The sequence below is a fragment of the Equus przewalskii genome, chromosome 22 (genome assembly GCF_037783145.1).
Source record: "Equus przewalskii isolate Varuska chromosome 22, EquPr2, whole genome shotgun sequence".
Lineage (NCBI taxonomy): Eukaryota > Metazoa > Chordata > Mammalia > Perissodactyla > Equidae > Equus > Equus przewalskii.
The window spans coordinates 40766404-40792153 of record NC_091852.1 but is presented as its reverse complement, the minus strand read 5'-3'; the positions used below and the strand labels follow the sequence as shown (position 1 = coordinate 40792153).

At 36.4% G+C, this 25750-nt stretch overlaps 1 long non-coding RNA gene across 2 annotated transcripts in view; it reads right to left on the bottom strand.

The window, feature by feature from the left end:
• LOC139078356 (uncharacterized) overlaps positions 1–25750 on the bottom strand; it is a 32750-nt gene that overhangs the window by 6410 nt on the left and 590 nt on the right. The window contains exons 2-3 of one of the 2 annotated variants that reach the window (XR_011531291.1): positions 23569–23628; positions 20613–20738 (exon numbers count right to left, since the gene is read on the bottom strand). This is a non-coding gene — a long non-coding RNA (uncharacterized lncRNA). Of the gene's footprint in view, positions 1–20612; positions 20739–23568; positions 23629–25750 lie in introns of those variants that run through there. The other variant, XR_011531292.1, reaches the window with a different exon arrangement.

Genomic DNA, 25750 nt, shown 5'->3' with positions numbered 1-25750 from the left:
TGCTGAAACAAGGTTCAGTGTCTAGAGTAATAAAGTAATAAGGAAAATCAGGGCCCAAAACAATCAACTTTCTATAAAATAGAAGTGATCCAATATGAGAACATGAACCAAGAGTATACAAGCAAAAGTATTCCAAATTACTTGATCATTCTCATACATCCCAAGTGGAAAAGATCACCTCTTTCAAATGTTATTTGTTCATAAAATAATGAAATCAAGTCTAGGATCTGTTTGTTAAAATATCCCCTTGAATGTTTTCATCATGAATTACAGTCATTGCTTAAGAATGGTTCCAGGACCTCCCAACTCTCATATACCACAATCTGAGGATGCTCAAGTCCCTTATAAAAAATGGTGTAGTATTTTCGTATAACCTATGCAAATCCTTCTGTATACTTTAAATCATCTCTAGATTGCTTAGAACACCTACTACAATATAAATGCTATGTAAATAGTTCTTTATTGTTTAGGGAATAATGACTGGAAAAAAAAGTCTGTACATGTTTGGTACAGACGCAACCATAATAAGCCTTTCGAATGGCTAGTTGGTTGAATGGGGCCAATGCAGAACTGTGGATAAGGAGGGCTAACTGTATTAATTTAACTATAATAACTATACATTAATTTTATTAAAATACATTAATATATCAATATAACTCATTTTAATTACCATATAATTCATATATTATTATATAATAATTATGCATTTATAATATATAAATATATTTATATAACATATATATTTTATATTATACAATATATTATATATAATTATATTGATTACTATTATTAATTATTCTACACACTTATCAGGAATCATATAGAAGTAACATTTGCTACACTCAGAAAACTTCACTTGTCAGTATTCATTAAGGTATGCTCCACAGTCCATTTTGTTTATGAGTTGAATTATTACTTTGATACATAATGTAAACAATTCCATCACTAGAGATTTATCAAAAGGAATTACTTTCTCCCCTTAAATTCCAGTCAGTCAGTGAGTCTGTGAGTGAGAATACTGTCAAACAGATGAGTTAGGTGATTCAGCAAAAAGGAGTGGAATAAATACTTGTTGATTGTTTTACTGATTTGTCCATCAAATCTAAAAACAACTACTATCAACTACTTTCAACTTCAACATTTTCAACTCCTTATCTTCAAAGCTATCCTGAAGACAGGGGTTTTCCCCATTTAAAAACGTACTAAAAATACATTTTAATTAATAAAGGACAAGACATCAGATGATAGCAAGCAATCACGATTTTGTGAGGAGATGTCCCTACATTTTAGAGATGCACACTAAAGTATGCTGTAGTCTGTAAAGGTGAAATGACAATGTCTGGACTTTGCTTTAGAATACTGCAGCAAAGTTATACACACCAGAAACACACACACACGTTCACCAAAAGACATGTGCAAGAATGTTAACAGTAGCACGATTTCTAACACCAAAGACTAGAAACAACCCAAGTGTTCAACAGTGAAATGGGTAAATAATGGCCTATTCATACAACTGAATACCAGACAACCACAAGAATGCACAAACTTCAGCACAGTGCTACAGCACGGATGAATCTCATAAACATAGTGTTGAGAAAATGAAGACAAACACAAAAGAGTCCCTACTATATGATTTCATTTATGTAAAATTCCAGAAACAAGCAGAACTAATCTATGGTGATAGAGGTCATAACACTCATTGCCCTTGAAGTTGGGAGTAGAGGCTGGAAGGGGGCATGCGGAGACTCTTAGGGTTCTGCTGATATTCTGCTTCTTGATGTGGATGTTTATAGGGTTATGTTCTTAACGGTTTATGCACTTTTCTGTAGTTTGTTATTCTTTAAAAAAAAACTGTATGTAAAACACTCCTGCAAAGTAATAATCACAAAGCAATCATGGTAAAATCTTGATAACTGTTGAATTTGGATGATGGGTGTAGAGGGATTCATTTTACTTTTCTTTCTACTTTTGTGCCTGTTTGAAAATTTTCATACTAGAAAAATCTAAATGTAATCTAAAACAGTACTATATCATTAGGTGGGGACCTGAGAATTTAAAATTTATGAAACCTTCAGAGACACAGATTCAAGAAGAATTTAAGTATAGTACATTGAATCTTGTGAAAAATAATCAAGATTCTGCCCAAAATGCCCTTTCCCTATACACGTAGCAGCTTATTGTTAAATTAAATTGAGCCTCCCACCCTAGAGAAATTACCTGGCTAATGCAAGAATAATCACATTGGACTCCAATGTTTCCTTATAAAAGAGACGGAAGAAATTAAACCAATTGCCAACAGAACATCTTCCCTGACATCTGAAGAAAATAGCTATGCCGAAGTGATTCTTATTAATGTTGATCACATGTATTCTAAAGACTAGTTCTAAAAGATTTGGATGGGGCGGGAAAAGGAAGTAAAAGGAGAAGGTGAATACTTTGAAAGCAGTCTGTCTATAATTTTCAGCAAGGCAACTTGAAATTTAGATACAGTCAGAGTTGGACAAAATATCATTAGCTATTGATTTAAGGAGGTAAAGAAAAATTTAGCCTACAAGGAATAGTACAATTTTTCATTATGTTAACATGAAACCTCAAGAGTTTGCTTAATGGAACCTACTGGGTAGGCATGGTCAACACTTTGTCTTTCAAATTAGGCCATTTTTATAGCCACTATGAAGAGCGCTCTTTCTGAGAGTGTTATTAGTTAAGCTTGGCAAGCCTAAAAAGGTATTCTCATGGTATATGAAGAAATAATTGATTTCTCCCTCTTTGTTTTACTTCTATGAATATGTTTTTTACATTATATATAATCAGAAAACTTGATGTCCGAGGTGAGGCTGGAAATTAACAACTCTAAGTATTAATTGATTTGTTTTTCATTTTGTAACCATTTGCTAGATTATTCCTACATTTTTATCTAACTTAAAAAAATGTCTTCCAGCAGCCAGTTACAACAAAAGTCAGTTTCTTTTTAAGCAAACTAGCACTGCTTGCTACTTTTTAACGTTAAAACTCAAAAGGAATTCACACCTAGTCACAGGGTACATGAATTGTAGTTAATAAACCATTACTCTATATGAACATTATGATTCTGGGTTCCTACTATTATATATTCCTTAAATTAAAATCTAAAAAAAATCTCTTTCCATTCAGTACAAGTAAAATAGGCTTAACAGTAAGTAATTGCTGATCATTTTTGCCAGATATTTTTACTAGAATTGCATGGTAACCATTAAAATGGGTTTGCATTTTCTTCAGGAACATTAATTTTCGGATTAAAAAAATACATGGTCTTATTTTAAAGCAGGCTTATTTTACACAATAGACCAATTTTTTAAATGAGCTACCCTACACTTAATGTCATTAGTAAACAATGCATGTAGTCACACAGGAATACCCGGCTCATACATTTAAAACACTTCAGCATCTTGTTATGCCAGCTGAACCCTTACACAGCGATGTAACCTAACAATAGCTACTTACATAACCAAATGAATATAGGGGACCAGATTTTCCAGCACAGATGCTGCCTCTTATCTAGATTCTCTAGGACAATGCCAAAATAGTGATCATTATCTGTATATGTTAAATCTCTATTTGGTATTTTTCTGGGAAGAGTGAGAAATTGATTGTTATCCACAACCTTTCACAGAATTCCATGGAAAGTCTACCAAATGAGATTTTCCAGGAGATTGTTATTAGCTCTAGAGCTTATTATGGTATACTATTAGAGCTATCATAGGTTGCATCTGTTATGCATGGGGGTAAAAGTCAACAATGTCAACATCATTCTGCCATTAATGGCCAACAATTATTAAGCGTTTACAAGGCAATGTGCTAAATCCATCACGTGCTTAATCTCATTACATACTCAAGAAAGCCCTATGGTAGATTCTATGCCCCCATTTTACAGGTAAAGAAACTGAAACGCCAAAGGGATAAACCATGTGCTAATGATTATAGAGCTGGAAAATGGCAAACTCAGGATTCAGACTAAGTCTGGCTCTAAACAGAAAATCACTTCAGCCAACTTTCTAGCTTTTTAAAATAGTGACTTCTATTTTTTGGTCTTACTTTATGCTTTCTATTTATCTCTAAAACTGAAGCCCCAGGATTTTCTGGTAAACTGAAAGCTTTGGCACTAACTCCAACACAATTGAAGCACAATTACAAGTTATTTGGAAATAAATGAGTTATTTTCTTTATTTTAAAAAATCGTCAAGTTGTGATTCTTCTATAAGGGGTCAAATAACGAATAAAAATTAGTAGATACTCAAAAATTTTATTAAACTCAATTTCTTAGTCGCTGTTATCATAAAGATGACAGTTCTGATTTTTTAAATAATAATATAGAAACATAATACTTTTATAAATAAGAAAGGAATTTTATAATATTTGAATCACAGATACTCTGGGGTAAAAATCTATAGGAATCATCTGGTCCTCTTCTGCCACACTATCCCCAGCTCCAATCCACTCTTCACGACGTACACACACACCCATCAGATGCTTCAGTACCCTCCAATAGCATTACCATATATGGAGATTCTATCTCTGCTTGATTGCTCACCAATGATGAGAAATTCTCTCTCTATATGTCTTATGAGGAAGCTTATTCCATTTTTCAGGTAGCTCCAATTGCTTAAGTTCTTCCAACAACAATGCTTGCCCCCTAGTCTCACTAAGTTATGAAACTAAAATTCACAATAATTGCTCAGAAGAATAATTGCAACATTGATAAATGTTATCTCCCTTTTCATTCAATTTATCCTTGAGAATTTATTTCTCTTTAAGTCCTTGACTGTGGTTTTAATGTAATTTCAGGAGGAAGCACAGACAAACACTTTTTTCAATGGATATATTTAAGTGGTATATTATAAATTTTTTCACCTCTATAGCTGTCTCAAGAAAGGTCTCTTATGATATATCCACTCTCAGAAGTTTAGCTAGAAATTGTATTGTGTGGAACTTTTGCACATTAAATATTTCACAACTAGTTTTCCTATAAAGTACTCAAATTTACATAAAATACATTCCCATTTAAGCATAGAGTTACGCACACAATTGTAACACTTCCAGTTTACTACAGAGTGGAGATTTTTATTTTATGAGAATAAGTAATTAGAAGGAAAAATAACTCTTCATTTATAATTTTTAAATGAGTTTAAATTGTATGTATATATCCGACACGAATTAATTTAGTTAATAAATTCATATTATAGCTCAATAAGAAAGAAATTTAGAAAAGTCATTTTACCTGTGTTGTAATCTCAAAATGAATCAACAAACAGCAGTGGCACCTGAAAGAGCGAACTTCCTTCCTGGAAAGCAGTGTGTTGTTTTCTCCTTTCAAAATTTACTATTATAATAATAAATGATTGCTTTGTTATTTACGTCTGAGTACTCTGCAGGTGTGAGGATGGCGAGTAACTTTGTTTTTACCTGTTTTTGAAACACATTTCACAACTATTAGGCCGTAGATGAATGTCAGTGCCATTGATCTGAGGCTGTTTGATATTCAAGAGAGGACAGGTTTTCATATCTTTGTTCATTTGAGATACTGGAGCATCCTCATTCCAGACTGTCTACAGGTTAAACTTGCAAACAAGTCCAATTAAATTATTTCAAAACCCGGAACCAACCAAACAGGTCTAGCAGTTTCTCATCCATTTGCTACAGAAAATGGTTCCAAGAAATTTTTGTCACACGGCAGAACTCATTTTTAAAGCAAAAGTGAGCAATGTTATCAGTAAAATCGAAATATTAGTTAAGCTGTTTGTGGCACATAACATAATCTTAATATTTAAATTTAGATCAACACTTCAAATTATGCCCACTGTTAAAAGACAGCAACACCAAAACTGACCACAAAATTTGAGAGAATACTTGAAGTTAATGCCACTCAAATGGTTACAAAATTATTTCGAATTATTTATTTTCAGGTTAAGTTTCAACGAAAAGATGATGTAAGATATCCCCCTAAAGGAATAATTCAATTTATGAGAATCTTCCTTAAATCTAATTATATTTACATAAACAAGATACATTTGTTTTCTAAATTGCTTTAATTCTCCCATGTCATCGAAAATAATTTTTATTTTTAAATCCCTTCATGGGCACACCTAGAAGTTTGAAAAATTAAGCTAAAAGAACTAACCCATATCTCTCAAACACAAAGTTATAGAAAAGAAATAGCATTCCATACCTAAGATATTTCTGAGAATAAGGTGTTTTCAACAAATTAAAAAATAAAAATTCACAGTTCATTTGTAAAGTACTTTAGCTTGTGATTGATATATTTTCTCCTTTGTCATAATATTCTGCATGAGATGGTGGGGGGAAGTGGGTTCCGGGAGGAAAGAAAAAAGAAAGACTGGAATAAGGACATGGAGGTTAAGTGTAGAATGGCTAAGAAAAATAGAGGCCTTGAAAAATCAAGAACAAAAGAAAAATAAGAGGCAATAATTATGTTTAGCAATGGAAAAGGAGCCAGAAAACTCTGTATAGGCAAGGGGAAAAGGAGCAAACAGCACATTACAATTATCCCTCTTTTCAGTGTAGGGAGAGGGGATTGGGAATTCTGGAAGAAGTGGTATATTCCCACAATGAAATATCACAATACAACAGTAAAAATGGACAAACTACATCTGTAAGTAACTATATGGATGAATTTTATAATGTTTAACAAAAGAATGAAGGGGAAAGAATACACATTGTGTGATTTCATCTATATAAAGTCAAAAACAAATACAACTAAATTATAGTGTGAGAAGTCACGATGGCAGACAGGGATCAGTAGTGACTGGGAGGTGGCACGATCCATACTTCTGGAGTTTGGGCCATGTTCTATTTTTTAATCTGGGTAGTGCTTTCACGAGTTTTACTTTGTGTTAAGACGTTGAGCTATAAGTTTGTATTTTGTGCACTTTTCTGTATGGGTGTTACATTTAGAGTGGAGCAAAACAAAGAAATAATTGAGAAAAAAAATCAATGAGATAGTAACAAGATCCAAAGCCAAACATTAAACTTCAGCCATACAATTATCAAGGCTCAAAAACTAATAATATTCCATCTGCATGGGCCTAACTACCCAGAAAAAAATTATTTTTTAATTAAAAAATTTAAACCAGTGAACTAAAAATTTTTCTAAAAGTTCCATTTTTTTAATCTTTTTATTGAATTAAACAAAATAGATTTTAAATAAACATTAAATACCAACTGCACAGCATTGGGCTTAATAGAGAAACAATGAAAGCATTCCCATTAAATCATGGGTAAGTAAAATATATTCTTTGTCACCATTACTCTTGAACAGTCATTCACTCATTCAATAAACATTTATTTAGAGCCAAGAGATGTTAGACAATATTTAGGCAGCTGAGATGAATCTTTGTACAGAAGAGCTAAATACTTTGCCTTCATAGAGCTTCCATTATTAGAGAAAAATCAATAAATGAGCAAAATAAACACATATTAGATAGGTGTTGACTTCAAAAGCAAAGTCACCAGCTATTTTACCCTCAAAATGAGTTTATTTGGAAATAGCCAAAATAATTACAATTCAGGACAGCATGGTATGGTGAACCTTAGGCAAATCTGGAGAAGAAAGGAGAGGAGCTTGTTTTTATAGAGAAAAAGGGAGACTAGGGAGGGGCTGTTCTGAAGACAAATCGTCCATTGGAAGTAAGTAAGAGTTCAGGGTGGCCAAGGCTTCTCATGGCTGAGCGGTAGCATTTCTCACTGGCTAAGCTGTTGCTGGGTGGGGAGAGAAATCTTCCTTTGGTAGTAAAGTAGTTCTACTTCCTGTCAAAGTTGCAAGGCTAAGTCTCTTCCTGTTTGGAGTAATTGATGATGTATGATAGGGCTTTAGAGCTCCCCCTACAGTTCTTCCTGACTCTGATTTAATTGAGGTTTCCTTTACAAATTTTCGGGATAGGGATAACTGCCATGGGCAAAAAATAAAACAGGGTAAGAGAAAGAGTAAGGTTGGTTGTAAAGATGGGCGAGGCATTGTTATTTTATATAGAGTGATCAGGGACATCTCTGTTAAGAGGACATTTGAGCAGAGACTTGAATAAAATGAGAGAGCAATCATGATGCTATGTGGAGAGGAAGTGTTGTGGAGGCATTAGTCAATGCAAGTGGATATCAGGAAGAGTAAGAGAAATGAACATTGGAGCGGAGGAAATAAATTATCATTATTAATAGACAGTAAAATTGTTTACTAGAAAAATCCAAGAGAATTGGCTAAAAAACTATTCCAAATATCAGTAAGATGGCTAAGTATAATATTAATATTTAATCAGTAGGCTTCATATATTCAAACAATAACTTAGAAGATATAATGTAAAAAGATCCAATTAAAAATAGCAACAAAAAGATAAAACACTAGGAATAAAATTAACAAGTAATGTATTAGCTCTATATGAGAAAAACAAAAAAATGCCACTAATGGACACAAAAGATGAGGTAAATATGTAGAAAGGTATACCATGTTCTTAGATAGTAAAATTTAAGCTCATAAATAGTTTAATACTCTTTAATTTAATTTTTAAACTTTCATTTTATCCCAATAAAAATAGTTAGACAACATTTTTGAAACTTGACAAGCTGCTTCTAAAGTTGATGTGGAAAATAATCAAGTGAGAATAACCAGGAAATTCTGAAAAATAGAAGTATTAAAAAGTCCTTTCATTTCAAGTATTAAGGTATTCCAGATGGAGAGCCATACCCATGCCAGGTATTAGACATTGAAAAACTACATCAATTAAAAGAGGATAGATTGGTGCATGAACGTATGTGTGTATCAATGAAACATTAATAGACCTAAATACATATGGGAATATAATAAATGACAAAGGAGGCATTACAAATAAATGAGAAAAAAGATTAGATTGCTCAGGCAATAGTGTGGAAATAACTGGGAAACACCACTTTGAATTCGTTCTGCATACCTCATGTTGTAGTAAATTCTAGATGGATCAAAAACGTACTGTGAAAAAAAGGAAGCCACAAAAGTTCTCAGAAGTGGGAAAAGCTTTTTCAAGTATGATTTTTAAAAAGAGATACATAAAAAATGTGTAAATTCATTATGTAAACTCAAAATTTTCTGCATAATAAACAATAGCATAAACCAACTCAAAGATATGCAAATTCAGGAAAAAGTTTACCACTCATATTACAGACAATCATTTAATTTCTTTAATATATTTATAATTATTTCTTTAATATATTTAACTTATTACTATTACATTTCTTAATATATTTCTTTAGTATCTTTAACTTTTTTTTAAAGTCTCCCAAAATGAGCAAAAGACATAGACATTTCACAGAAAAGGAAAAAAAATCCTCCTTAAATTATAAAATGTTTTTACTTTCCCTTATAGTAAAAGAAATGCAAATTAAAATGGCAATAAGATGCAATTATTTGGGGCTGGCCCAGTGGTGCAGCAATTAAGTTTGCACCTTCCACTTCTCCGCAGCCCAGGGTTCACCAGTTCGGATCCCAGGTGCGGACATGGCACCGCTTGGCACACCATGCTGTGGTAGGCATCCCACGTATAAAGTAGAGGAAGATAGGCATGGATGTTAGCTCAGGGCCAATCTTCCTCAGCAAAAAGAGGAGGATTGGCAATAGTTAGCTCAGGGCTAATCTTCCTCAAAAACAAAAGAAGATGCAATTATTTTCTTTATCAGATTGGCAAATCAGGAAGTTTGATTACACATTGTATTGTATTGTTCTGTGTGTCAGAAAATAGGTACTTTCATAAATGGCTGGTAGGAGTACAAGTTGAACCATACCAAAATTTTTAAAGTATAAATCATTTTATTCAACAATTCCACTTCTAGGCATTTTTGCTACAAATGTGCTTCACAAATGAAAAATGACACGTGTAAAAAGAAGTACAGAATTGTTGGGAATAGCGAAATATTGGAAAAAACTTAAATTTCCATCAATAAGGAACAAGCCAAATAAATATCACAGGTTGTTAAAATTGAAGTTTCCAGCAAGACATAGATGAAATTCCAGAGACAAATTGTTACATATAGAATTTACAAAGCACATTTAAAAACAATCACTGCATCAAACTTAAAAACTTGTTCATCAAAGAACACAACCAACTGGGTAAATGGCAACTTATGGAATGGGAGAAAATATTCGCAAACCATTTATCAGAAAAGGGGTTAATATCCAGAATATATGAAGAATTCTTGCAACTCAGCAATAAAAAATCAAATAACTCAATTAAAAAATGGTCAAAGGACTTGAATAGACATTCTCCGAAGATGATATACAAATAGCTAACAACCATATGAAAAGATGTTCAGCGTCAATAATCAGCAGAGAAATGCAAATCAAAATACGAGATACTGCCTCTCACCCATTAGAAAAACAGAAAATAACAAGTGTTGATGGGGATTTGGAGAGGTTGGAACCCTTGCACGCTGTGGGTGGGATTGTAATATGGCGCAACCACTATGGAAAACAGTATGGCAGTTCCTCAGAAAATTGAAAATAGAACTACCATATGATCCAGCAATCCCACTTCTGGGTATATATCCAAAAGAAGTGAAAGCAGAGTCTTGAAAGAGATATTCGCACATCCATGTTCATAGCAGCACTATTCACCATAGCCAAGAAGTGGAAGCAACCCAAATGTCCATCGGTAGATGAATGGATAAAGCAAATGTGTTTTGTACATACCATGGAATACCATGCATCCTTAAAAAGGAAGGAATTCCTGTCACAAGCTACAATGTGAATGAACCCTGAGGAAATTATGCTGAGTGAAATAAGCCAGTCAGAAAATGACGAATACTATATGATTCCATTTATCTGAGGTATCTAAAGTAGTCAGATTTATAGGTATGGAAAGTAGGATGGTGATAACCAGCGGCTGCGGGGAGGAGGCGAAGGGCTGTTGTTGTTTGGCAAGTATGGAGTTTCAGTTTTGCAAGGTGAAAGAGTCCTGGAGATCTGTTTCACAGCAATGTAAATATACTTAACACTGCACTGTGCATTTAAAGATGGTTACGATGCTAAGTTTAGGGGGCCGGCCTCAAAGCATGGTGGTTAAGTTTGGCGCATTCCACTTCAGTGGCCCCGGTTTGCTGGTTTGGATCTCAGGCACAGACCTACACCACTTGTCAGCCATGCTGTGGCAGCACCCCACATACAGAATAGAGGAAGACTGGCACAGATGTTAGCTCAGGGTCAATATTCCTCAAGCAAAATAGAGAAAGATTGGCAACAGATGTTAGCTCAGGGAAAATCTTCCTCAGAAAGAAAAAAAAAAGATGCTAAATTTTATATGTTTTTACTACAATAAAAATATTAAAAATAATCACTAATACATTTAATTTTTCGAGTGCTTGGCATTACTACAAGCTCTTTATATGAATTGATTCATGTAAACATTACAGGAATTCCACAAGGAACATAATGCTATTATCATAATTTTGCAGATGAGGAAACTGAAGTTCAGACAGTTTAAGTAATTTCACTTGTAACCGGCAAGGGCAGGCTGTGAGCCCAGCTACCTTATTTCTAGAGTCTGTTTCTTAAAGTGCTAACCATAGTACTTTTTCATTACCAAATCAGAGCCAGTTTCAAGACTGGCGGGGGGCCGGCCCTGTGTCCCAGTGGTTAATTTTGCACGCTCTGCTTCAGTGGCTCAGGGTTTTGCTGGTTTAGATCCTGGGCAAAGACCTAGCATTGCTCATCAGGCCATGCTGAGGGGGCATCTCACATAGCAGAGCCAGAAGGACCTACAACTAGAATATACAACTATGTACTGGGGGGCTTTGGGGAAAAGAAGAAGAAAAAAAGACTGGTGGATGTCTCAGCTGGATCAAGCTATAAAAACAACTCACAGTATGGAAAGAGGGAGAATTTTGTGACACAATCTTCTTGGAGAGAAGTGTTGGGGAAAGAATGAGGGATTTTCCCTCTTTTAGCTCAAGGAAGGAGCAGGGCCAAATGCAAAACTTAAGGGAGCTATCTTTTGGCTATTATGAATACTGCTACAGTGAACATTTTTGTGTGGACATATGTTTTCATTTCTCTTGGGTATATCAATGGAGGCAGAAAATAGATTAGTGTTCGGCTAGGGCTTAGGGGGAAGGAAGATGACTGCTAATGTGTTTTGGGGAAAGGTAATTAAAATGTTTTAAAATTGTGATTGTTGAAAACTCTGAGAATATATTAAAACCCATTCCACTGTTCACTTTAAATATATAAAGTCTGTGATATGTGAATGATATCTCAAAAAAAGCTGTTATTGAAAAACTGTAAGGAAATGCCAAAAACACACCAATCAAGGTAAATAATAGTTTCATGCAGGATTTTTAAAAATCAAAATTAATGCAAAACCAATCCACTCTGAACAAAATATCAAAATGTTAACTAAAGATAGGCTGTTGTTGTTTGTTTGTTTTATGACCTGGCATTATTGTGCAACAGAAGAGTCATTTCCAAACGGCCCTGGTTCCGGGGCAGCACAACCATTGTGTCTTTCCCACTGGGCATGTTTACATGGGCTGACAAAGAGTTGCAAACACATTGGACAACAGTGAGGCTTTATACACAGTCATTTGGGTGGGTGGTGGGAAAAGAGCTTTTAACTTTCTTCTACTTGGTTCAAAATATTGGAAGATGTTTTGATAAGTGTATACAGGGGTGCACATTTTCCTCTTGCCTCAGACACCATTGTAGCTCAACACAGTACTAGAAAGGATCCTTCATTGGGTCCAGTGAGAAGGCTTGAGGTGTGTTTCCTGCAGGCGACTCCACAGGAGCTGAGAAGTTCAGACGGTAAAAAAAGGGCTGAGTAACCAATTGATGGTGAAGCCAAGAGAGTTCTGCAGTGGCGAGAGTGGCCGACAGTCCCAAAATTGTCAGGGGAAAAGATGTGATTCCCTACAGACTGGCCATGGACAGAAGAGAAAGAACTAGGCTGGGGCCATCTTTAGTTTGGCCTAAGAGGGCTTCTGAACCTGGTAGAGAGTGAAGGGACTCATTATTGAGTCCCTATATAGGATGGCCTGCTGGAGAAATGTAAGTTGAGGCAGGACAGGAAGGGGCTTGCTGGAGGAAAAGGTACATAGCCCATGTCAAGAGGGTCACATTCAGCAGGACCCAGCAGGGAACTTTGAAAAGCCCACCAGAGAGAGACCACAGTAAACATGTGCCCAGTCTAGACTGCATGAAGAAATTTAGCTTAAAAGGGGTCATTCCAAATTTCTTCCCCTTCCCCATCCTCCCAGCTCTGACCCCGGAGGGCTCAGAAACCAGCAAATTTCAAGTGGTTTTGGGGGAGGATGGTTGGAGGGGCTCCACAGGGAAGAGGAGTTTCACATCAAAGGGACCCTGTTTCCCTTTCCCTCAGCAGACTTCTAACCTGAAGCTTGATGCATTAAATCAATTTCGAACTGATTCTCTCTGAATTTGGGATAACCTGTGGGACAGTGCATTCTGATGTCCGAATTCACTTTGTGTTTGTGACAAAGTGACTGTAGGACTATCATTTCCTAAGAGGGAGCAAAAAAATCACGGGAACCTGCCCAAGTTTCCACCTAGGAGTTGGGGAAGATTAGGCTCACTAAATAAATTTTAAAGGAACAGGTGGGGAAACAAAAGTTTGCTTTTATTACATCTTGTGAGTGAGTCTGAGTTACATAATTATGCATGAACATAAAATGAAACATTGTTCACAATTAAAAGGAATGCAACAGTTGTATATATTTTTATATGGAACTGCCTTCAAGGTATAATAAGTTTTTAAAAAGGGTAAAACTGTTTATGCTGTATGCTATTATTTTTATTAAAAAAACTAGAAAGAATATATATGTGTGTGTATATATATATATGCATGTATGCATTCTGTATACACAGAAAATATTTCTGGAGATTTACACTGGAAATTGGTATCTGTAATTGCCTCTAGGGGAGGGATCCACATAGATGGGAGACAGGAGTATGTAGGATACCTACTTTTCCCTGTGAACGTGTTTGTGTCTTTTGCATTTTGTACTGTATATTGACTATTCAAAAAAATAAAGTTAATTAGAAAGAAAAAATAACTTTAGACTTACACATAAAGATGACCAAATGAAAATAAACAATAGAAGTGACTACAAAAAATGTAAAAACCAGACCCAAAAAATTACATATACAAGGAAAGGGGCATAGCCCAAGCCCATTAAAAAAAAAGACGGCCAATGAAATGAGTAGAGAATTCTGGAAGACAGCATGAAGAGACTCCCAGCATTAACCCCCAACCTGCCCCACTTGCACCCAAACCATACTGTTGAGGTCTCTGAGGGCGTCTTTCTGGCCTACCTGTGTTCTGAAGGGGAAAAAATGAGAAATAACACAAGGTATAGGCAGGTGGGAGACATAAACATTACATTTATAACTTAAAGAAGCTAAGCTGACGACATCACGTAGGGTAACAGCAAAAGGGGCCGCCAACTAAAACCTAGAGTTAGATGGATTTATCCACCAGGTCAGAGGCATTGGTACCCATCAGAGAAGTCATTCCATCTCCACTGGCACTAAGAAAGCTAAGGAAAGGCAAGAATAAGGTGCTAATGGATCTTGTTTGTTCAACAGGAAAAGTACCATCAGAAGCAGACAACTTGGGGCTGGCCCCATGGCTGAGTGGTTAAGGTCTCGCGCTCTGCTTCAGCAGCCCAGGGTTTTGCCAGTTCAATCCTAGGTGCGGACATGGCACCGCTCATCAAGCCACACCGAGGCAGCATCCAACATGCCACAACTAGAAGGACCCACAACTAAAAATACACAACCATGTACTGGGGGGCTTTGGGAGAAAAAGGAAAAATAAAATCTTTAAAAAAAAAAAAAATGAAGCGGGCAACTTTATCTTTTCCTTCTGACTGGGGAGTAGTGGAAACAGTCACTAAGGGGAGGGAGATGAAACAAGGAAAGTGAACAATGGTGTGGGCTCTCTCTCAGAAAGAAGTGAGGTCTACACTCATAATTAAGAAAGCACCCTAATTCCAAGTATATTCCCCAATAAGAGTGAGATATACCACAACTACCCAAGCAGGAGCTATGAACCCTGGTAGAAGACCTCTAGGAAAATGTGTAAAGTGACAGCAGAGCCCAGACAGTCACATAATCTTGAGTTCTCCCTCTTCCCCACTTTGCCTTCATGGTCCAGGAAAAAAAAAAATCTGGAACACTGAATTCCCAGCCATCAAACTCTATATAAGAGGAGAAAACAAACTGGTCTTAGTTAAGATGGCGAGGTTGTCAAAACATTCCTTTAATTATAAGAAAATAAATGCAGGTCTGGACAGATCCCCGTGCACCTGCATGATGCAAAGAAACAGCAAAGCTACAATGCAAACAAATTAGGAAGCAGGGAAGAGCATATAAAAGATGGACTTTGCACCAAGCCTAGAAAAAACATAATGCAAGAAAGTGAATTCATTTCTCTGCAAGGGCTTTGCCGTTTAGGATAACTTAAGAATAATCAAAGAAGAATTCAAAAATGAGTTTAAAAATAGCAGAACGAGGAAGAGGGATTGCAAACCTAAGGAAATAGAAGATTGAAACAATATCATTAAAGAACTAATATTAAATTTCAAAAGCATGAAAGAGAGGAAGGAGCTAAGATAATCACAGTCGACACAGATGAAAAAAGAAGAAATTAAGCAATCAGAAAGAAGCTCAAAGAAGCGGAGGACTGACAAATTCTGTGCACCAGGGCAGTCAGTGTCTCCTAGGTGGGAAACCAAGAGGAACACAGCAATGTAGCCAAAGACATAATTTTTTTTAATGAAGAAGAAACTTTCTCTGAAATGAAGCAAAATTTAACCTGCAGATCTAAAAGTAACATATATTCCAAGGTGATTTGATTGGGAACACTATTCGCTGAGATAAATCCTTAGTGAAATTACCGATACTCAAGGATAAAGAATTCTTTAGGCAAGCAAAAAAGCAAAGCAAATGCCCTTTAAAGGGAAACATCCATGCTGGTCTCATATTATTCCACAGTAACCTGCAGTAAGAGACGACATTAGGAAATATTTAAGAAATTTTGAAGGAAAGAAATGTAATCTAACAATAATACCTGAAAGAGTTCTGAAGAATACAACACTCATGCACCCTTCTTCACAAAAACAAAAACCAAACGAAAACCAAACAACAGCTAAATACACAACTTGATAATGAAATCCAGGTACTCAAGAAATGAAAGTAAAAAGAGGAAAAGGATAAAAGATCTTGGGTGAACACTGAATCAATTTAAAATATATCTAAATAATTGAAGAACAGAAAGTAAATGTATTATCCTTGGCAATATATAAATAATAATATAAACAACAAGATCCAGAGGCAAGAGAGGTAACAAAGGAGAGGCTCATGTCTTCCTCTCTCGGAGCAGGCAAACAATCGACGCCATCTGCAGTTGAAATGTGTAGGTTGTAAAGATATGATGTCAACATTTTAACGTTTTTAACAATTTCTTCTTAACTTTAGAAGGATCTCTTAAGACATAATATATCCTGTACTGAATACTACATTTATTAAAAGTTTAGCAATCCCTTCCAATTCATTTCAGCTTCATTTGGCTCCTTTCTAATTCATTACTTATTTATAAAAATAGCATGTATTATATGTCAATAACGGTAAAAAGTGATTTAGGGTGACTTTTTTATAAAACCTCTTTTTGGGGCCAGCCTGGTGAAACAGCAGTTAAGTTTGCACATTCTGCTTCGGCGGCCCAGGGTTCACCAGTCTGGATCCCAGGTGCAGACCTACACACCGTTTGTCAAGCCATGCTGTGGCAGGCGTCCCACATATAAAGTAGAGGAAGATGGGCGTGGATGTTAGCTCAGGGTCAGTCTTCCTCAGCAAAAAGAGGAGGATTGGCAGCAGATGTTAACTCAGGGCTAATCTTTCTCAAAAAAATAAAAATAAGTAAATAAAAAACCTCTTTTTATTTTTCTGCATGACTTAAACTCATTATAATGAGCAACTGTTATACTTACAAAATCAATAAAGTAATTTTTCTTTTAAAAATGAACAAAGATAAAAACAAGGAGACATTTAATTTTTTTAACAAACAGATGTCAAGCTCAATAAAAAAGTGTTGTAATTTAATTATTTCTCAGACAAGATTTTCTCTGCACTTGGATAGATCTCATCTCCAAATTCCAGATAAGCACTCCCATTTGAAAATCCTTTGATTCTGTAAACAGAATTTAGCATGCAGAATAAGTCCTAGCACTTAAATTACTGACTTGGCTGCAAAATCAACAGCATAGATGGGATCCAGGATTGGAGCCAGAGGAAATGATGAGAGTTTGAGACAGAAATTATTACATCATAATACGAATGCAAAAAATTCCTTCTACTTTTACAAAACCATCTTTTGTTCTGTTTCCTCTGCTTCTACCTGTAGCCATTTCAGTTAGATCCCCATTTCTTTGGGAGGGGCTGGTTTTTACAAATGCTTTCCTCATGTACAGAGGTGTAATGTTTCAGGTTCAAAACAATTCTTACAGAACATGAACTCCAGAACCACATATGCTTTTAAAAAGTTACATTCATACAGTCAACTGCATAACAATTTTCTTCACAACCTTATTAGAATTTTCAGTACTTTACATGGATTCCCTAAAGTCAAAAGGTTTGGGTGAGGGCTGGCGGGGAGGCACAGTGGTTAAGTGCGCACATTCCGCTTCAGTGGCGTGGGGTTCGCTAGTTCGGGATCCCGGGTGCGGACATGGCACCACTTGGCAAGCCACGCTATGGTAGGCGTCCCACATATACAGTAGAGGAAGATGGGCATGGATGTTAGCTCAGGGCCAGTCTTCCTCAGTGAAAAGAGGATTGGCAGCAGTTAGCTCAGCGCTAATCTTCCTCAAAAAAAAAAAAAGGCTTGGCACATTTTTATTTGTATTTTGTCTTTGTGAATCCTAGAGAATAGATGACATTACACATACTTGTTTACCATAAGAAATTTCTTTCTTCTCTACACAGATGTAGTAGGCAGAGTAGTGCCCCACCCCCCCAACTCCTGAGATGTCCATGTCCTAATCCCCAAGATTTGTAAATATACGGCCAAGGGCAATCAAGGTTGCAGATGTAATTAATGGTACTAATCAGCTGACCTTGATATGGGGAGATCATCTCGGATTATCTAGGTGAGCCCAATGTAAATCAAGTCCTTATAAGTGGCAGAGGCAGACAGGTGAGTAAGTGTCAGAATGATACAACATGAGAAAGACCCCACCCACCATCACAGTTTTGAAGATGGAAAGGGGCCACTAGCTGAGGAATGTAGGCAGCCCCTCGAAGCTGCAAAACACAAGGAAACAGATTCTTTCCTAGAGCCTCCAGAAGGAACACAGCCCTCCCAACACCTTGATTTTAGCCCAGTAAGACACAATTCATACTTGTGACCTGGGAGGTTTCGTATTGTTCTGTTGTGTTGCTTTAAGCCACTAAGTTTGCAGTAATTGGTTACAGCAGCAACAGACAACTAATACAGTAAATAAAAGGTGAAAACATGGCACAACTTTCCTCTCTAGACCACGCTTCTGGACGTCCATGGCTACAGGGCTGGCCTTAGGCAAACATAAAGTAGCTGTCTTGGACAACTTGCTCCCTGTCAGCATCTTACTGCTCCTTTTGGGTAACTTTGCCTCACAGAGACCACAGAATTTAGAAAATCAAAAAGACACTGTCCTCTGGATACCTGTACCACACCGCCTTTCTAGGACTAGACAAGTAACCCATGTTCCACTTCCTCTTGCTGCCGTTCATTTCTAAGACCTGGGTGACGGTGAGACAGCTGCAATGAGAGAGCCTGAAGTGCAGAAAAAAGACTGGGTGTCTGAACATAGAAACAAGGCAAGATGTTCATTATCCAAAAGATAGGCCTTCCAAGGAAGGGTTTCCATCTTTTATCTTCTTGCGGAGGGTGTGAGGGGAATAAAGGCGTGAAGTGGACAGGACATAAGCACAGTTGGCAAGTCAATCCTGTAGCAAACCATGAGCAGATACTCAGGCAGGTAGATGGTTGTTTAATATCAGGGAAGTTGAAAGGCAGGTCTCAAGCACGAGGACAGGCGGTGAATAAGATCTGCGCATGGGCATGTAGGTCAGTTAATTGTATAAGGATCTAACAATACCCATTAGCAAAGCAATGGAAGAACAAATCAGATTTCTTCCTAGAAAATTATGGTCCAAGTAGAAAAACCTTTGAACCAAATCAATGCTAAGCTAAAAACTTCAAACATAAAGATCCATATACTGCTTTCTCCCTGAGACAGGTGTTGTCTAAACTTAGGCTCGGAGTTACAAGCCCCCATCAGGGAATGGTATTAAGCTCTATGAGTAGGACCCAAGGTCGTTGTTATATACCCACTGTGTTCAAAATCCCATTCTCACTGGAGCCTTTATTCATTAGATTTCACCATGTGAGAGTAAATTTAACCAGTTAAATAATTGAGGCAGCATAACGCGATGCAGTAATACCTCTCAACTTCTGTTGTTGTTGTTAACCCCTATACACCTGCGGACTCTAGAAGATAAATAAACCCACCACCACCAAGAGTTTACTATAGCAAGGGTTCCCATGCAGGGAGAGTAGGGAGAGGACGTTTCAGTCCTTGAATTGGTGGTCTGAACAAGCCCCTTAGGGTGACTCTGTGACAGACCACCTCCTGCCAAGACTGCCGCACCAGACGGACTCCTTCTGCCTATTCTGCTGACAATCACTGCTGTAGCTTCAAGCTGACCTCGCTGAGAATCAGAAGACCAGGATCTGAGTCCTGGCCCCAGGACTCACTTGACTCAGCCTTTCTCAGACAATTCATGGCCCACTTGCAGCAGAATCACCTGTTATGCTTATTTAAAAGTGAAAATTCCTCTACCCAGGTCAAAACGACTCTGGGCTTGTTGCTCAGGGTCTCCATTTTTGCAATCAGAGGTGAGTATTTGGAATTATAGAGATTGAAAACTTTATATTGTGAATCACTTTAGCCAAGTTATTGCACTTCTTTGGTTTCTTTACCTCAAAAATAAGAGTTTTGGGCTGGAAAGTATGTATAGTCCTTCCAGTTCCCACAGTATGGCAGAAAGGAAAGATAAAGTCTTCGGCACTGAAAGGACATGGGTTCCAATGTCAACTCCACCACCTAGTGTGTGACATTGAGTGAATTATTCAACCTATATTACTCTCAATTTCTTCATCTGTAAAGTGGAATTGATAATTATATCCACATTTTCTGGGTTGTTGTAAGAATTAGCAATGGTGTATATAAATTGCTTGGCAATCTTTAAAATGATCTTTATTAAGCAAATGTTATCACCTCACAGATATCATGATGTCTTAACCTCATTAAAGTGTCATCATTGTAAAGGTTCTTTAAGTAGGGAGTAGAATAGTACATGTTCTACACATTGGGTAGGGTGTATCAATTCCCACACTGCTGCGTTACAAACCACCCAAAACTCAGTGGCTTAAAACAGTAAGCATTTATTATTGCTCGTAGGTATATGGGTCAGCTGGGTAGTTCTTCTACTCTTGGCTGGCCTTACTCGTGCAGCAGCTGTGGGTGTTGTAGGCAGCTCTCCTGATTTTGGCTGAGCTCTCTCACATGTCTAGGAGTTGACTCCTACGCTGGTCTGAATGGCCTCAGCTGGGACACCTGGACTCTCCTCCATGTGTGCTGTCATCTTTTAATAGGCTCCTCTGGGACTGTTTATATGGCAGTACCATATAAAACAAGAGAAAGGAAAAGTGCAAGGACTCTTGAGGCCAAGGTAGAGAATTGGTACACTGTCACTACTGCTACATTCTGCTGGTCAAAGCACTTCACAAAACCAACCCAGATTCCGAGGGTGTGGACAGAGACTCCTTCTCTCGACGGGAGGAACTACACACGCGCATTACAAGGGACATATTCCTTTGCTCAAGTCTACAGCTGTGGTTCTCAAATTTTTAGCATGTATCAGAATCTACTAGAAGGCTTGTTAAAACATAGTTTACTAGGTTCACCTGAGTTTCTGATTCAATTAATCTGGGATGAGGCCCAATAATTTGACTTCTAACAATTTCCCAGGGGATGATGATGCTGTCTGTAGCTCAGACTTTGAGAACCATTGGTCTGCAGTGGCGTCTTCTCTATATCAAAAACATTTAAATTTAACATATATGTAACTTTATTTCTAAATAAACTGCTTCCTGCATAGCAATAACATATTATTCATGATATTTCTCTTCTAGTAAAATAGGAAATTTTTAAAATCTAAGTACTTTTCAGAGGACTTTGATTTTCCCTTTTTTCTGAAAAATATAATTTCCTTTTTGAGATTGTACACTAAATACGTAAAAAACTCTAGTCAATCAAAAACTATTGAAAGATTTTATCTCATCTCCCCTTACGTCTCTCTCTACGCCTTCTTCATACTATCCTCCTCTGTGCCAAATACAATTAGGTCAGTGAGGGGAAGGTCTTGTTGAGTCAAATGAGAAAATAGTGTTTTATATTTTGTTAAAATTAACTAGAAGCAAATAATTAACTGAAAAGCACATTCATATTACACTTCCTCATTTAATAGGTGAAGGAGCAGGCTGAGAGGAGTTAAGTAACTTGTACCAAAACACCGATTTTCGTTCAGTCAGTTCTGCTTGATATGTCATAAACACACACGATCTAAATCAACAGTCATCTACCTTCTACTTTCATCTGAGTTCTCTGAGTAATGAAATACTCCTGGAGATCTTTTATAAACCGCCTTAGTAGTGACTTCCTCATGCTTTAGAAAATGCATCCAGTTTTCTATTCTTCATTAACAAGGAAGAAAGAAGTAATTACCAGGTTCTTACCTATTTTTTGAGAACAGTTCCCTGGGAAGACAGGCATTAGCTACATTATATGGAGGAAAAATGACACTTAGGTAGATTGAGATTTATCTAGATTGGATACACTGGACCCAGGACTGGTTTGTTTAGGACCATATTTCTTTCTACTGCATCAAACAAAATAATATATAAATATCCAGATTAGTTCATGTTAATTATCCATGATTAAATCATAATTAATTCATAATAAATATATTGTTCATTTCTTTAATCTTTTTTTCAAAATGTCATGGAAAATATCTTTATTCCATTAGTTAGCATTTCTGTCCTTTCCATTTTTCCTCTCCTATAGATGTAGTTATAGGTTGGAGGAGCAGAAAGAGAGACCAAAGATAAGCGAACTTTGTAAAATGTACATTCTCAGAATGCCTTCAAAACTATCAAAAATTTGAGTTTTGGAGTTTCAGTTCTCGGTAGCAACTGCTATAAATGGCCTAATATTCTTTACATTTTAAATATTTCAAAGACTTCAGTATTTGTCTAACATAGTATTATCCTAAATTATCCTTGTTGATCACTTACTATCTGCCAAGCATTACACACAAAGCCCACATTTATTATCCTATTTAATATTCACCACTCTCTAAGATAGGTACTATTTTTATCTCCATTTTACAGATTAAAAAAATAGGCTTAAATGAATAAATAATCACTCAAATCACACAGCTAGTAAGTGGTAAGGTTGGAGCTCAAATGAAATTCTGTTTGATTCAAAATCTTTCTATCTCATCCGTGACACAATTTTACCTTGCTACTTGTACTTTTTTTAAAAAATCAACTATAGTAAAGTGAAAGTACTACAAAAATGGCTTTGAAGCAATTGAACACTGAGCCTGTTTCAGAGTAAGAAATTTGTGACAGAATGGAAGGGGAAAGGTGAAAAGAAAACATCTGGTTTATTCAGAGAAATTGCAACTGAATGTGGCTATGAGACTGATGAGTTTAGCTAACACATGTGACCAAGTGTGGGGACCTCCAAAGCAGTCACCTTGGGAAGACATATGTTTATTTGAACAATGCCATCACTGGTACAACAAATTGTTAGACCCGTTTCAGATCTGATTATTTTGTGTACACATTTGTTTTTTTTTTTTAACAACAAAAATAATCCCAGTTTGTAAGTGGTTGCTTACTTAATTTACTAGATTTGACTCTGAACAACTTTTGGATATTTTCCAAAATCAAATCCAATCTTCAGAGAACATATTTGTTGACATTGCTGGCATTCCCTAAAATTTTGATTCAGATCCTGAACGTAATTCCTAAAAAAGACATTTAAAATTGTTTTGGCTATGGCAGCAAACTAGGGTCTTCAATTAAATGTGTTAATAGTCTTTCAAGGTGAATATTCTGAATATTTCAGCATGAATACATTCCAGGTGACTACACCTACATGTTTGTTTGAAAACAAAGGCAAGGAGAAATTTTATGATGAAAGGAAAGGGGAAAGATATTTGCACTAGATAAACTTTAGGTTCAATCTGTTATAGGACAATTATGGGAATTCCTCAAAAAGCATTATCAGTTGCAGGACTTTCTCAAATAAATGGTCCTTACAAACCCACTCCTTCTTTAATTTGAGCTGATCACCGCCCCCCCCCCTCACCCGCCCCCCGAGTACCAGGGACCTGGTTATGGGTGGAGTCTAGGAGAAATCTTTTACCTGGAATTCTTCAAAATGGCAGACATCCAGGGTCATGTAAATAAGGAAGGCAGATTTCATCTACAAACAGGAAAACACAACAACAGTAACAGACATATCAGGAAGCGTCAAGTTAGAATCTTCAGCTAAATATAGTTGAAATAAAGAACAGTTTACTTTTTCATATAAAGCAAGAAGTCCAGAGGGAGGAAGTCCAGGACTAATTGAGCAGCTCGAATATGCCATCAGGAACCCAGGTTTTTCCTGTGTTTCTTCTCCACCATCATTCAGCATTGGCCTTCAACTTATTGCTTCAAAACTGCAAGACGTTTGTTCCACCACCAGACATCACACAATATCCAAGTAGGAAGAAGGGAGTAGGGCAAGGGGGCAAAAGGTGGTGGCAATTGTGTCTCTTCCTTCAAAAAAGCCAAAGTCTTTTCAGAAGACCCCTCAGCAAATATATTTTTACATTCAATTTGCCAAAAATGTGTCAACAGACACTACTAGCTGCAGGGAATATTGGGGAATCAAATATTGAACTTTCTAGTCTCTAAATTAGAGTAAGATAAGAAGGGAGGAGGTTGAGAATTCATGTTGAGCGCACCCAATTACAATGTCTTTCTCAATAGGGCTTACATTTTAGTAGGCAGCACGTTCTCACACTTTGTATCATTAAATCATCACAACCGTAGGAGTTGGTCCTTCTTTTACTTTTACTAAAGAGGGAAGCATGGTCTAGAGTGGTTAAGAAAATTGTCCAAGTCATTCAGCTTGCAAGCATTGGAATCAATTTCTATATGACTCCAGAAACCCTGCTGTTTAACGTGGGCAAAGAAATCATAACAGCTCGAAAACAATGCTTTCCCAAGGACTAGGTATTGAACTTACACTTAAAAGACAGTGTGCAGGAGAATCTTTAGAATCTTTATAGGATTCTTACACAATGATCTTGTTCTTACCTGAAACAAAATTTCTTGACAAGTTCCTAAAAGTAAAGAACCAAGATCACTTGGGATTAACCATTATATTCCATTAGTCATTGAAGCCTGAGCATGACTGTCAACAATTACCCACTGGTGGGGGACTTACAGATGGTGAATTACTTATTTAATACCTAGCTTATATATTTTCCAAATTTAGTTTGCTTTTATTGATTATAATCTAGTCCCTGATGTATGTCAAAGAAAGCATTTTGTCCTCTATTTTTCCCTGCCACATACAGTAGGGGCTGAAATAAATCAGGCCTATAATTGTATTAATAAAAATAGAAAATGGAACATATTACCTGTTCGGGTACTAAAGATCCTTCTTTCAGAGTGTACTAACATATTATATAAGTTATTATGGAATAAGCTAGGAAATTTTGATAGGAAAAACACTTTTGCAGGATGGCAGTTTTCTGGTTTTGTGGGGTTTTTTTAAACATATATACAGTTTTTCCTTGAGCTTGATATATCCTCCCCTCCTAAAAAAATTTCAGTTTACATTTAGGTATACAATTCTTGCCAATTCAGTACAACTGTGTTCCAGGCTAGGCTCAAGTTCTCCTCATTAATGCTGAGTGAGTTGATGTGTCTTAATAACCTCCAACTGTGTTAACTTCTCCCAGGTGCAACCTTATGTTTCACAAGGTTAATACATTTAATGCATACACTTACAGGAACTGTTTTTATCACATCCTAAAATTTTCATTTGTTAAAAGACCCAATTTCCAAATTTATTGTTTATTTCTTTAGTCTGTTTTTCAAAGTGTCAAGAAAAACACCTTTATTCCATTAGTTAGCATTCCCATTCCTTCCATTTTTCCTCTCTTAATATATGTAGCTCTAGGTTGGAGGAGCAGAAAGGGAGATCAGAGAAAAGTAAACTTAGTAAAATGTATATTTTCCAGAATGCCTTCAAACCTGTACAAAAGTTCATGGGGGCATGGGGTGGAATTTACCCAGTCAGCTAATGAGCTAGTCTTTAAAAAATGTCCTAGTAGTTTTCAACCAGGGGAATACATTCAGAAAAAAAGTATTTAGCATCTTGCCCATCTAGGTTTGGAGGAAATGGAGAGCTATAATAATACCATAAACTTTTATTGTTTGTTATTATACTTACAATTAATAACATACTCCAAAAGCCCTTTGCTCTGTCACCACTCACAGCTATTTTATGAACTAACCCTTTTTACATTATGCAAATTATTAGTAAAACA